Source organism: Pseudopodoces humilis, chromosome 6, assembly GCF_049639895.1.
Source record: "Pseudopodoces humilis isolate 2021_Gansu_Grassland_sample_001 chromosome 6, ASM4963989v1, whole genome shotgun sequence".
Classification (NCBI taxonomy): Eukaryota; Metazoa; Chordata; class Aves; order Passeriformes; family Paridae; genus Pseudopodoces; species Pseudopodoces humilis.
This window is the reverse complement of record NC_142205.1, coordinates 46,584,303-46,597,614: the sequence shown is the minus strand read 5'-3', so window position 1 is coordinate 46,597,614 and position 13,312 is coordinate 46,584,303.

Sequence of the window (13,312 nt, the reverse complement as noted above, 5' to 3'; positions counted from 1 at the left end):
TAAGCTGAAAAGCATCAGAGGATGAGAAGACAGAGCACTTCTGTCTTACTCAGACCCACTCTGGAAAATGGGACTTGCCCATACAGAAAATTACAAGGGCCCTGAAGAACAAAAGTGATAACAGGTAGATAGGCTTTGCATTGGTCTTACTGGGAATGGTCCAGCAGTGGCTTACAGTCAATAAGTTTATCAAAACAGTTTTTTTCCATGTGCAAGGGCTAACAGCTTTGGCAATATTCATCCTCAAGGAGCACTCACAGAGCAGATCTAAGGAAGATTTTACTCAAAAACTGCTCTGGCATTTCCTCACTTAGGAAATGATAGGGACAAAAACCTGGAGAAGGGGCCTAGATGGACTGTATCCTAACTGGAAAACTGTTTTTCAGACTTGCTCCCTGTGCTGATCTCCCTTGCAATCTCATCTTGGGATCTGTAAAAAAAAAATCCCCAACATTTATAAAACATCAGAGCAAGTTTATCCATGACATGAGAAACATTCCATGGGTATTATTTTAGCAATGGATCCAGATGGTGATCTACTACAGCTTAGTAACCAGAAAGATTTTTACAGTGCTCTGAGATAAAATTTTTCTCAGGTCTGAAATCAGAGGAATTGACTGAAAGCCTCTCTACATGAAATATATAATGTGAAGAGCCAAATGGAGTATTTATTTTTATGATTAAACTAGTCAGCAGGTTAGTTTTACTGTAATGTAAATTCAGGTTTTTTGGAAGGGATAGTACATAGCTAAATGCTATGCACCAGTTTTCCATTGCTACAGGGATTTCACTGCAATGTACTTAAAGCTCTGTCCCATGTTTCAGCAGGGCTGAAAGCCTGCTAGTGCTTTGAAATTATAAAAGTAAATGAAATTGAATAGCAAACAAAGAAAGTCCAGACTTGATCAGTGATGATGAGAGAATTCCAACTGGGTCCACTTGGGAACAATGATCAAGAATTAAGGTCTTGATATTTTTTTAAGCTAACAAATGAAGCTTCTTTATTCTACTTAAATGGGATAAGAAAAGCCTTATTAAAGGAACTAACATTTGTACTAATCTGCAAGCCACATCCCTATTGGCCCCAGCAGGGAAAAAAAAAGGAAAGACTTCTAAAAATGTTTAACAAAATGCAGAGAAAATGAGAAGAGCAAGAGATAACTTTAAAACGCGCAACTTTGTTTCTGTGGAAGATGGAAAAGAAGTCTGTTTTCATAACTCAGTGAAGAGGCAGGAGCATGAGGTGCAGCTGTCATCCTTTGCACTCCGACCTCCGGAGTTTACAGTCTGCAGGCTGGCTGCAGAGGGGCTCTTGCCAGGTGTATGAGGGTGGCCTGGGGCTCAGGGTTTTGCCCTTTTTTGTTTTTTTTTTTTGGTTCTGACTGAGGATTTGATTCCCCCAGGCACCTGCCTTACCAGGATTACTTGCATTTCTGGCACGACTGATCTCAGCAGGTGGCTCTGTGAGGGCAGCATGCCCATTCCTGGGCAAGCCGAAATATTGGCCCTCTCTGCTGTCACATTGGCAGCCTTTAATGTATGCTCATCTCCATATAAGTACTGCTCAGGCCTCAGATTTGGCCAGTGGTGAGATTACTGTACCATCTGTAATCTGTATGCTCTCCTGAATCTCTGGCTGGCCCTCTGGCTAAGGGGATCTTTCAGCACTCCTGCTGTATCTGCTCCATGTCCATGGGCTCTTGGTGGCACCGTTCAGTGTCACTGCCTTGACTCTGGCTGACAAGGGAGAGCAATAGCTGTGAAGACGTGTCAACATCCCTGGCTGCCAACATGTAGAGGCAACCTGAATGCGTGCCCAGGGCTCCTCAGGAATTAAGATGTGGCTTCTAAATCTTGTGGCTGTCTCTGCATAGCCCTGGTGACCTGCGCTGGCTGGATTAGTGACAGAGTAATACTGTGAGGACACTTTCACAAGGCTGGTGGACTAATCCCTCAGCAGGGGAGGAGAGAGAGGAATAGCATGAGCAAGATAAGAGAGAAGATCCCTTGGCAAATGAGTAGCAGTAAGTTAGGAGGGAACCACTGCTATGAGAATTGAGGACAACATGCCCTCATTAGTCTAAGACATAAAAAAGACAGGGGGTGGCATGGGGTGTGCAGGAAAAAAGGATAAAACTTGGCCCCATTGTAGAACTATATAAAGCAATAGTTGAAACAAAGTCATACTTTAGTCTTTTTTTCATATGGACCAAGCCCACCTGTGAATTGATAACCAAAATACAATTTTGTCCTCAAGTTAGTGTTTAAATGCAAGTGATGAGAAAGAACTCCCAGTAGGACCCTGAGCTCATTAAGAAAAGAAGGCTCAAGAGTTGTTTTATCCATCTGTAGAAATACCGAGTGAGGGAGAATAAAGAACACAAAATCTGAAATACAACAAGTATTGAAATATAGGAAATCTAATTTGTACTTAAAACGTACTTACTGTGAAAGTGGTCAGTCACAGAAACAGGCTGCTCAGAGAGGTTGTGGAGTCACCATCTCTTGCGGTACTCCAAATCCAGCTCCATGCAGTGTTTTGCAAAGTGCTCCAGCTGACCCTGCTTTGAGAAGAGGGATTGGACTAGATGGGCTCCAGAGAACCCTTCCAGCCACTTTTTCCCCTTTATATCAAATCTCACCATGGATTCAAGTTGTGCCCTCGTGATGAGTTCAGTACAGCTCTTAAACTCCTGCTCAGCAAACACATGTGAGATATCCCATGGAGATGCATGTTTTTACAAAAAGTTCACCAATTCTCCATGTCTTACACTTTTAGGCAAACATTTGTCCCTAAAATTGCAAGCTATGAAGTGCTTTCTGACTTGCTGTTAATGATTGCATCAAACTGAGCAGCAATGAATTCAAGGCTAAAATGGGGGGTCTTTCCATGAGCCTCAGAATTTCCAGCTGCTGCACACAAACCCCATTACTACAGATTTGTGACACAGAATAATGAAGTAACTTATCCAGGCTAAGTTGGGTCAGAGTTTTGACAGTGATTTTAGTGAAAGCATGGTGAGGTTCTTTGGGTTTGGCTGTATTTTTCAAAGAACCAAACCTGATTCCTAATACAAGGAAGCATGCCCAAGTTACATGGCTCTATATTTTAAATAGAACTTCCTTTTAATAACCTGGATTTAATGCATTTTACAATGTATTTATTATCTCACACTGTGATATTTTGTAACTTAGATTTTCAGCTAACGAGTAGCTCATCTAATGAAAATAATGATTTTTTCATGCTGTACTACATGGAAACTTAAAGTATTTCAATTAAACAAACCACCTCATTAGTGTGCCTTGATAACACAGTTGAGTTTTCTTTGATATGGTCAGAAATATCTAGCATGCTTTTGGGATGCAATCAAACTCTCCAATAAACTTGTTGCTAAAGACAGCTGCCTAGCACCATGTATTTCTTGAGCAGTCAAATGACCTAGTTTAGAAGTGTTTGAAGCCATTTTATACTCTGGAAGGAGAACAAATTAACCTTGTTTAACAAGTAGTTTTCAATTTGTGTTCCAGCACTCTTCCGCACTCTACCATCTCCAGAGCAGTAGCATGGCCTTATTTCATCCTTCCAGCCTAGCCTATATACCTAACGCTACAGCTTTGGGAGGCACCTCTCATCTGCTGCAAGGACCCTGGGTGGGGGTAGTGTCATTGCTCTCAAAATGCATTTGAAGCCACAAGTCTTGTTATCTGAGGTCTGCTTCAGTTTTTTTGTTCTTTATGAAGAATCAAAAGAAAATCAGGGCTATTTCTACCTTTCACTTAGATTTATTCTGCCTGTTGCTTTGAAAGGCTTGTTCAAATGAGTGTTTCCAGTATAGCAGAGAACTCTGCAGCAAAAACCCAGCTTTTGATTGAGACAAGACCAAACTGATCTTTACTGCAGAAGATTTGGCTGCAGCTTATTCTCGTTGGGGTCATACCTGTGGCTATTACAAATCAATTTATCTCTGTTGAGGGAGCTGGTTTTTATCAGATGAAGACCTGGATTCATTCACATTTCCATAGTTTCTCTGAGAATGAGATTTCTGGGTAGTACTCTTTCCATAAGGCTAATGTACATGAAAGTTACATTAAAGTTGTCTTTTAAGCTCTTCCCTTGAAAAACTTGGTTCAGATTTGGAATTCATTATAGGCAAAATGATTTGCAGAAAATATCTCTGATTGTTGAAAGTAATTAGCTCCTCTTTCATCAGCTGCAGTAAACCATATATTTAACACTAGGTAGCTTCACCATCTCTAAGTGTTCACTATAAAGGAAAAGCAGGTGAAAGGCATTTAGTCCATGTGCCTGTAATAACCTTTCCTGTCACTCTACTCTTTTGTCAGGTAGGACTTTAGTGTGGCTTTTTATCACTGTGAAAACCACATTAAGCACCAAACAAAAAAGCAAGCATTTCACACACAAGGTTTAACTGGTGCACTGTTACTTTTGGGAAGCTGCGTGGTATCTCCCCATCTGCATTCTTTCTCCCTCAGCAGCAAAACTAAAGTGGACCTTGTTAGTTTTCTGTTCAAGTTAATTTTGATGCCCTCTGCTCTCAGCAGACAAGATCTTCATCCTGCTGCAAAGAAATATTTACATCCAACATGCAAGCTTTCATCCACCTTTGCCTGCCTGTTTCAAACCCTAAATTCTAAGATTAACGCAAGTTGGCAGTGTCCCTTTAATCAAAATTTAATGCTTGTCTTCAATCTCCTCAAAGCACTTAAAATCTAGCAGCTTTAGGAGGGAGTGAATCATTAGTGCTGCTGTCCTCCGCCTCCCATCAAGCAGGAGGTTTGACCATGGGCTGTTACAAAAATGGGGGTGCTGTGTTGCCCTCCACAGAGCACTGCTTGGGATCAGCCTGACTTCTGCTTTTCTGCTGCTCACAGGGAAGAGGGTGCAGAGCAATCAGAAAATCTGCTCAAGAATAAGATGAAGCCAACACTTTCCTTCAGAAGTTCGGAGCAGGCCCTTCTTTGCACCTGCCATCTCTGTGCAGACAGGTACTAAAACTCACATCTGACTATGCCAGAAATACTGCATTCAGTTCTCTCAGCTTCTGTCCCAGGCATATCTGCTGATCAGCCAGTTAGTCTGGGATATTCATAGGACTCAACTCCCGTTGAGTCATTCTGATTCCTGGACCTGTGAGAAGCTGGGCTTACAACTTGGCAGCCGAGTGCTTGGAAAGCTGGCTGTCAGCCCCTCTGAAAGCCTGGCCTTAAACCTGCAAATATGCAACTTGGAAACCCCTGTAAGGAGCAGCCAGTCTGATGCCAAGCATAAGCCAAGTTCACCACAGCTTCATGAAAAAATAACATCTTCTGGGATTTTTGCAATGCACAGCAAAGTACAGTGTTGCAGAGATCTTTTGCAGGCAACTTTCTGTACAGTAAGCTGCTGCTCTGCAGGCATGGCTACCCAGTATGGACCCAGGCATTTCTTTCAATACAGTGTCACATCCTGTGTTCTATCAGTGTGATGCTTTATGATTTAATATGCTCTGTTGTTTGTTTCTCAAACCATTTAATTTTTCTTCCAATTTCCCTTCAAACAAGGTGAATTCACATTATTTCTTTGTTCCAAACCTTCATAAATACAGAGGTATGTGGGTACCTCTAGGCCTTAATTGTTTCCTGTTGAATACCAATAAAAATGTATATGGACAGATAGATATTTTAAAGTGTCTCTAATTATTCAAGTGCAGTTTAGGTTGTACCTAGCAAGGAATATTCAAAGGCCCATGTGCACATATTTGCTTGCTCACTTTCTGCTTCTCTTCTTTTTGAATCTAAAGTGTGTAGGATTGTACTGGGCTTTTACTTTTGGAAAATTTAGTTCAATCTGACTTACGTTGTAAGAAAAATAGAAGAACAGAAGATCATTCTAATTATTGGAAGTATTTACCTAGTCTTTAGCATGTTATAGCCTGGCCATTACCATTTACCGTATATTACATTTTTAGCTGTTAAAATATGTTCACAGCTGGGCAGTACCTAGATAGCTCCTGCAGTGAAATCTGGTGTGAGGGGAGTGTGTGCTGCATACAATAAATGCAGCGTGAAAATATAAAGGGCAGGAGATTTGGTCCAGTGAAATGTGCAGCAAATCATTGTTTGAAGGTGACTAATTTTACATGTAGCTAGCCATACAGAACACAAATCCAAAGGGATTCTTACCTTCATGTCTTCTTGAAGAATGAGCGCATTTATGGAAAAGTAGGGTAAAGAGACATGGGGAGAAGACAGGAGGCAGCTCATTAATAGACTTAGAGCAAAGATATGGATACACTTAACTGAAGAGGGAAGGAAAGATGCTTTCTTCCCTCTTCATATGATGAAAATAAAAAGTGATCAGGATAGATTTTTGCTATCCTCTGGGCATTAAAAGCTTAAATGCAAAATGCATGACTTATTATATCTAGCCAAATCTTAGGGGTAAATAGGCAGTATGGGGAATTAGTTGTTGTTAATTGGACTTCTGAGCTGAATTCCCTGGGTGCTGCACTGCCAGCATATCCCTTTTGTTTTAATATTGAAACAGGGAGAAGCCAGCTCTATGATGGATTCATTCCACTATAAGACAGCAGAGCATGCTAAATCATCTTCAAAATAAGTTGCATTTGTTGAATGTAAATATTTTAGGGTTAATTTCTGCATATACTGTAAAATGTACTTGTGTGTTTCTTCACTGATCATTTTGAAACTGTAAAGTAAATCTTCAAATAGCATAAACTGCCCAATTGTTCTGTAATATTTGAAGATATGACTTGCTGTTCCTTAAGCTATTGTATTTAGACCACATTTCCTATATAGTTTGGGGCAGTCAGTTCTGCTTCTGGTGAATTGAGCTCCTCAGAATTCCATGGCAGTGAGTGTGCTTTCAGTGATACTAACAAATGTGCAATGTTGAAAATCGTATTTCATATTGTTTTATCAACAATATACACAGTGTTCCTTCTTTAGAAAGATTTAACAATAACCACCAAAAAAGCCCCAAAACCCAAAGATCTCCCACAGATCCAGGAGACCCAGAAAAAAGTCTTTGCATCAAGCTTTTGTTGTAGCAGCCAGTCCAGTCTCACATGCTGAAAAAATTGATAAACAAATCCCCAGAGCCAAGGAGAGGGCACAGGTCACACACCTCCTTTAGCAGCCTGTTGTAGTTGATTGTCCTTGCACAGCTAATTTTCACTGGTAAAATACAAAAGGTAACTGAGAAAAACAGACTTCTCTTGCATGTTCAACCTGGTAAAACATCATGAAGAAATGTTTTTAGTGTTTCTGAAGTGCTCTGAAAAAAACTAGGGAGACGTTTATATGAATTATAAACTCCTCAGAGAACGGAAGGTGCAAAACCTTCCTGTACTGTTAATGTATCTTTAAATCATTGAGACAAATATAATTTATTTTAAAGGTACACTAATGCATAATTGACCTTTCTTCATTCTTTACCTCTCCCCTCATCCCTGTACGGTCAAGGTAGCCCTTCCTATTTTAAAGAAAAAAGAAACAGAAAAATGTCCAAAATTCCAGATCCCTTTGACACTTAACCTCTCACTCAGTAGTTTGGTCTCAGTCAATTCAAAGGAGTTTTACTATTTATTAGACTTGAAATAGAGTCTATCCTATACCTTTCTCACCTGTTCATGGATCCATGTCAGTTTATGGCATCTGGTTTTGAATAATTTCTTGTGGAAAGGGGCAGCTACACCTGGTATTCGGTGTTCACTACTCTCCCCAAACTTGCGCAGATAAAGAATTGTACTTTAATTCTCTTTGCACAGTCCCTGGGATTTTATTAAATAGTAACATCAATTACATTTATTTTAAAACTGGGAAACCTGGACCCAAAATCATGGTCATCACTACCAGTGCCCACATAGCTGATTACACTGCCCTCAATTAAGTGATTGACCCAAGTCTGCCACAGGAAACTGTGGCAGTGAGAATGCTTTGCCCCTTTGATCCTGGACACAGGACACATTTTCCCTCTAATTCAGGGAAAATTCAGCCATGCCCCTCGCCTTGGGTGGCCACTGTTGGGGGAAGGAGCAGTGTGAGGTGATGATTCCAAGCAGCTCTGGAGACATCCCCAGCGTGAGTCTTCCCAGAGATGTGAGATTCCTACAGCACAGTACACATTGCTGGGGAAGGATGGCCTCTATGCCCTTGATGCCTGGATGGTCAGAAGGCTTAGACGTGAGAAGCAGACAGGTTTAGCTTCATTTGGCACCAAGGGTGAAATGCAGATTTCAGAGCCTGGAAGAACTGTACAGAGCCCCTTTATATTTCCATTGCTCTGTGTGGAAGATGCATGGCCAGGCTTGTCACAGCTGCACCAGGAGAACTGACACAGGGGATGTTGTAGGCCAGGGACCCTGACTTGAGCTCAGGGGCTGATGAAAAGCAAACATGAGCTGTCACCATGCAGAATTCACATCTCAGCTGCTTGTGCTGCCCACGGGCTCAGTACCCTGCTCCATCTTAAACACTTTCCACAGGGGAGGGGGAGTGCACACAAAGCCTGTTTAATTAGGCGTTGTGTAGGAAGGATGAACTCTATCCCAAGTGAGATGAAGGATTGCATGTCTCCTCCAGATGGTGAAAGTATTTTTTTCTTTAAGGCAGGAGAAAATAAGCAGGTGTGAGTATGGGGCCTACCTGTATTGGTTTTAATCAGCAACTTTAGGCAAACTCAGTGTTCTCATCAGAAAATGGGAAAAATAAACAGCTGAGCACTGTGATTCATTTACACTTCAAATATACTTTGAGTTGGTTATTCCTCAATTAATCAAATAGCTGGTGTATCCCTAAAGTAGTATAAAGTGACACGCTGTGTGAAATCAATTTTCCCTTCCAAAATCATTAAATTCAGTAGCCTGCGACTACATCCCTGCTAATTCTAGTACCGGTCCTTTCATCCTCCATTAACTTTGGCACGCCTAACAGGCTGTCAAAAATAATTTCCCAGAACGTAAATAATTCAGAAATTAAAAATTAATAAATAATAACAGAGAGCTACTGGGAGATAGACTGGGTCAATTAGTCAGCTCTGCATTCTGTTTCTTCGCAGCAGGGGGGCAGCCACATTCGTTACTAGAATCTTTCCTCCGATTCCTAGGTCTGATTTGCGGCTCTTCATTACTGGATCCAGTCAGACACAATTACCTCCATCACTATCTCAGTTCCTAACTTCAAAGAAACACACATTTTCTTGTCTGCTTTTTTTCTCCTTGCAGCAGCCTCAGCTTGACGTCCCTGGAATTTCTTCCACGCGGACTAATTAATAAGACTTTGACTTATCATATTCACTTCTCTTCTTTGATGTCCTACCTTAGTCAATCATCCTATTTAATTAGAATTTCAATGATAACTTTACTTATCTCGTGGCTAGATGTAAATTAAAATAACGGGATTTTAATTCTCTTTCTTACAGGGTTATGACATTTTTGACAGAAAAAGTTTCAACCCAAATACGATATTATGTACTTCCTACGCTAGGACTGCATTCCACTAAATTGTTTTTCCCTTTGCTACAAAATAATTTTGCTTGTTTAACAAGCACCACTGAAATGGAAATGAACTACAGCTTCTCATAACGTAATTTGCACAGGTCTGTGTTGTGGAAAGTTATGTTGATAGAAATTAGTATAATCAGATTGTGACACATGCCACGTAGTTAACAAGGGAAGGGAAAGAGATTTTTAAGAAAAAAATCAGCTCTGAAGAGACAGTGGAGCCAAGGACCTCTTCTTTCTCCCCTTTCCAACAGTTGATAATACTTTTCCAAGGTTTCTTGTTTCCTTTCCACATTTATGGACCTAAGCCTGTTGGTTGTATCCAAGCAGCACCTGAGGCTGGATTCTGACTTCAATGAGACATTTCTAAAACACATATTCATACACTGTTCACGGAAACAGTATCATGCCTGTGACTTAACAGGAGCAGCACACCCTCAGCCACATCTTTTTCTCTCTGCAGCACCCAGTGTGTGCTTGCCCATAGGCTCACTTTCCTCCCCATGCCTCTTAGAATTTGCCAGTCTAGACTGGTACAACAGCAAGAGACTATGAGTGAAAACATTTCGCATTTTTTAATTGAAGCTTATTGTGGAGAAAAGCCCTAGAGGGATCCATGAAGAGAAGTTAATGGGGAAGTGGAATCCTCCTGGGGCCTGGTAGATTCCTAGAAGTGGTACAGAAGTGTGAGGAAAGTATAAGGGGATCCAGCCAGGCTTATCAAGCCTTATGCCTTTGGGAACTCTCACTCTTACTCTGCTGGACCTTTCCATGTGACCAAGCAAATTGTCATGCACATAGATAGGGGCTTTCAGTAAAAAGAGAGATCAAGAGAGGACCACGTGGAAAAGAAAGAAAGGATGGTCAGCATACCAAGAATTGGTCTTAAACTGTGAACAAAGCGTTCTTCTGACGCATTAAGCAGAATATGGTGACAACCTGCTGGCTGGTGCAAAATATATTCCATTACTAAACTGCGATCAGAGATGATTATCTTTCCAATTGGATCTGTTAGAAAAGAGGTTTACAGTTTTGCACTGCCAATAGGCAAGTACACCCTGGAAGCCAGCCTCCAGTTTTCTCAATGAAAAAGGCCCACTACCTCAGGTGCTATTCTTCCACTGACATCCTAGAAGGGAAAAAAAATGGCTTTTATAGGATGCCACTGTTACTTTTCCACACTGTTGGACTGCGCACTTGCTAATCCATCCCCTTTGCTACGTTCAAAGAAAGAAGAAAATGCAGAAAGAGTTAATGAGACACGTTGGATGTGGAAAATGACTGCTCCCAAAAGAGACGTTTTGGTCCTGTGAAGAGGTAGGAGTAGCAGAGTACATGAATCAATTGACTAATCTGTACAAAATGGGCTTAGTGAGTTTCTGCTTCAAATCTTATCCCCACATTAGATAGCATTAAACCAGTTGTCATTTAGCTAACATTTCCAGATGCTCCGGTGAGCCATCTGCCTGATAGCCCTGTTCCTCTTAAAAAAAAAGAACTGAAAATGCTTGAAAAACTAGGCCAGTACATCATCAGAAGCAACTGGTTGGAATTTAAGTGACAGTTTCTAAAACTTACACTGGTTGAGTTTAGAGCCTAAACGGGGTAAGTTCAAAAATGTATCAATACTATTGTGAATAATAAAATAGTTACCTGTTGCACTGACAACATCTAAACTATTCTATCATAATTTAATAGTGTTGTTCTTTAACAATTGGATTCTATTACACTTTTATATTTAGGCATGATTATTTAATCTAATTTAATTGGCTTTCTTATTCCCTTCAGGGTTCTGGGCCTAGAAAGTTCATGTTAAATACTATAATTGCTCTGAAACGTACTTGTCTTTTAAAATATGCTCCTGTCTTAAATATACCCTAAAATCTAGTTCATACATATTTTCTCTCCTTTCATGAGTTAAAAAATAATTCTGGTGTCCATGATTTGCACTTAAAAAGAGTCAATAATTAACCAAAATTATAATTATAGATTGAAAACAGGGAGGATGCAGTACAACAAACTGTGAGTTACAAACACATAAATAAGGCCAGGAGCACACATCAAAGGATTCTGAGCACCTGCTAATCTCCAAAAGCACAGCTTGAAGCTGCTAACGATGGCAGCAGCAGCAGCACCCTACATGTTTAATGTGTGGGTCCCTGAGTATCATTGAGGAACAGTGCTCAGGTCAGTGCAGCAAAAGAGCATTTGAGGGCTCACAGACAGTGGGCCCAACCCCATCCTCCTTGCGGATGGTGATTTCCCATTGATACTGTATGAAGACCTTGACTGTGAGAGCCAGCATCAATTACGGCAGCAGCCACAAGGCATTCACATGCACCATGAGAAGGAGGGGATGGACTTGGTGGGGCAGTGGGAACACCACCACTGCCACCAGAGGCTGGGGAGCAGAAGTGATGGAAACATGCTCTTTAAAACCTCTTCATCTTTCATGTGTCAGAGGCAGGTGGTGGAGTGGGATCCAGATCCATTAGGTGAGGTCACACATGGATAGCAGAGGCCAGATGCTGATTTCAGAACACAGAGGCAGCTCTGCTTGTCAACATCCTTCTCAGCTTGGCAGGGACCTGGGGCTGTGGGATAGGAGCTGAAACAAACATCTGGGAGAAGTGTAGTCCAGGGAGTGTTTCTCCTTTCCTTTCTATCAGCACAGTGTTCAATGAAAGGCAAGGGCCTGCCAGAGGCACCTTCTGTGCATTTAGATTTAATATGGCAGATCTGGCATCACTGGAATGCTGTTCCTGGCTGCTGACAAGCCATCCTATGGCCACTTAGCTCTTGCTATTTCCTGTATTTTATTTTTTCAGGGGTCTACCAGAGGCTATTAAATAGATGTTACAGAACATTCTGAGTTTGAAAGGGACCCACAAGGATCATTGAGTCCAACTCTTAAGAGAATGGCCCATACAGGAATTGAACCCAGAACCTTGCTGTTATCAGCACCATGTTCACACCAACCATTTGAGATAATTTCAAAAGTCAGAAAATGTGACCCAGCTCAGGACACTTGGACGATGCTGACAGATGAACACGGGGAGGATGCATTAAGGGAGAGTTTCACTAGCTGTGTCCTTTTTTCCCTACGCTTTTCCTAGGTACCCGTGGCTTGGAAATGGGAGGACCAACAGAGAAAGGTTTAGAACTTCCTGCTCCTGCCTGAGCACCTGCCCCAGAGCCTGTGACAAAGTGAGCAGAGCAGGAGGTGTCCGGCAGATGTGGGCATTGTGTAGCTCTCCAGAGGGCCCGGTTTCAGGATTAGCCTGTCTGCCTGGTTCAGGGCCCGGGAAGGCCAGTGCTGGTCAGGAGCAAGGGCATCTCAAGGGGAAGAGAGCTCGGCAAGGGCAGCCCTGCGGTGCTCCAGGCAAGGCTTTGGAGGGATTCTGGGGGACCAGCCTTTCCTTTTGGAAGTTCTGTGTAAAACACGCGGTTCCCAGGCGTGTCGCGTGCCAGTCTGCCGTGGAAAAGCGTATATGGGTGACTTGTAAAGCTTTGAACCGCAGGATGGGGAATGGCTTCTGGGCCCACAGCTACGTAATTACCATAACGAAGCACAAACCCTTCTTTCCGAGGACAGAAGCCGATATTTTAGTAAAACAGCTTTTCGGTGAAACACCCAGTAAATAAAACGGGGCCCCCATCGCACCCATTGCTGCTGCTCCCAATCCCACCGCCGAGCGGCGCCCCGCCCCGCTTTAGCCGTACAACATGGCGCCGCCCTGCACCTGCGTGCCGTACAACATGGCGGCGCCCACTCGCCACCCTGCCTG